The following is a 1,871-nucleotide window of genomic DNA, read 5'->3' as shown; positions in this document are numbered from 1 at the left end:
ACTTCTCCCCGTAGCCCCTTCCCCAACCTCCAGGGGGACAGCACCAACACCAGCACCTCTGCTTCCCCGTGGACCCAAGCCCCTTTCATCCAGCCCCACTGATGATCCAGTAGGTCGGCCCTCGGGTCCTCAGACTCTCGCTTCCAATTCAGCTGTTAGTCTGGCTGATCCGGGGCTGATCCTCCCTCTGAGCCCAAACTCACCCCCAGTACTCAGCCAAGGCTGCTGCGGGAGACAAATCCTGAGGTAGATGTTCTTTCTCCTTGGTTTCCTTTCTGGGTTTTGTGGTTCGGATTTCTTTTAAGAGGTTTATTTCATGTGATAGATGGGGAAGAGATCAGGAGACTTTAGAACTGTGCCTGTCTTCTCTCCACCATCTTGGCCCGAAGTCTCTCTTTTAATTTTTATTTGACTCTCTGGTTCTTGAATATCTAGGCAATTTTCCTTGTAATTTTTTGTTAATTGATATTTTTTTTCCAAATATATGTCATGAAAGTTTTTCAACATTCATCCATATACATATGTATATTTTTGAGCTACAAAATTTCCTTCCATCTTCCCTTCCCACCTCCTTCCCCTCAGAGGCAAATAGTCAGGTTGATATTTTACATACAGCATTTGTGTTAAACATATTTACAGAGTAGTCATTTTCAATATGAAGAATTAGGATTAAGAGAAAGAAATAGATTTATTTTTTTTTAAAGTGGTGTTCAGGGGCAGTGGATAGAGCACCAGCCCTGGATTCAGGAGTACCTAGGTTTAAATCTGACCTCAGACACTTAATAATTACCTAACTGTGTGGCTTGGGCAAGACACTTAACCTCATTGTCTTGCAAAAAACCCCTTTAAAACAAAAGTGATCAAAAGGTTCTGAAGGGGTTTTTATCTTTTGTTTTTTTTTTTCCTTCCTCTGGAAGCATTGTCCAGAACCCATCTAATATGGTTGTCTTAGTTCTCTGAATTGCTGAGCGCAGCTGCATCTTTCAGGGTTGATCATTTCATATTGTTGTTAATGTGTACATTGCTCTTTTAGTTTTGCTCCCTTCACTCAGCATCAGATCCTATAATTCATTCCATACTCTTCTTGAATTGATAATTTCTTTTTTGTTCTTTGTTCTTTTATTTATTTATTTTTTTGGCATGGCTCTTTTCAGTTTTTTACATGAATGAGTTACTCTAGTCCAAGTTAAACAGCGGACCCCATAGAGTATACAAGCTGAGAGGTTTTTAAACTTGTGACAAGGGATAGAAGGGACATTTCTACTCATTGCAAGGAAATCCTCACTTAACCTTCAGTGAGCCACAAGCACTTTTAAAACCCATGAATCTTCAGTTGGTCATCCTTAGCCAGTCCAGTCTCCACAAGCAACTGGCATATGTTCTTGAGCTGGTCACCCTGTAGCTGAATTACTTCTCCATATTCTGGATGTTCAATTACAGTACCATTGCACACAAATTTCTTCTTGAATGCCTTCACTAGTTTCTTTTTATCATAATCATCAGCGATTCCGTGGATAGTAGTGAGGGTCTCCCTGTCATTTCTCTGTTGAATTGTTATATAGATATAATCCTCAGTCCCAGCGGGAAGCACGTCATCACTCTTACTTGCATCAGCAAAGGGGTCAAAAGAGTGGAGGTTCTAGATAGCAGACATATGATACGATTCTTTTTCCTCAGGGGAAATGGCCTCGGAAGGCTGTGGAAGAGAAGGAGGTCTTGAGGGACACAGCTTCGGGAAGCGAGGGGGCTCGAGGTGGAGGCTGCTGAGTCCTCTGGGTGGTTCAGTGACTGGGCGATAATTTCTTGAAAGATGATGCCTAAGCTTTTTTTCTTGTTCATGACTTTCAGGTAGTTCAATAATTTTTAAATGA

The 1,871-nt window shown here is 41.5% G+C and overlaps 1 pseudogene; it reads right to left on the bottom strand.

Annotated features, from left to right (window-relative positions):
- Window positions 1-1,312: 1,312 nt before the first annotated feature.
- LOC141502820 (eukaryotic translation initiation factor 1 pseudogene) lies at window positions 1,313-1,654 on the bottom strand (annotated as a pseudogene).
- Window positions 1,655-1,871: the final 217 nt, after the last annotated feature.

This window comes from Macrotis lagotis, chromosome X (genome assembly GCF_037893015.1).
Source record: "Macrotis lagotis isolate mMagLag1 chromosome X, bilby.v1.9.chrom.fasta, whole genome shotgun sequence".
NCBI classification, from domain to species: Eukaryota; Metazoa; Chordata; class Mammalia; order Peramelemorphia; family Peramelidae; genus Macrotis; species Macrotis lagotis.
This window is presented reverse-complemented; position numbering and strand designations above follow the sequence as displayed.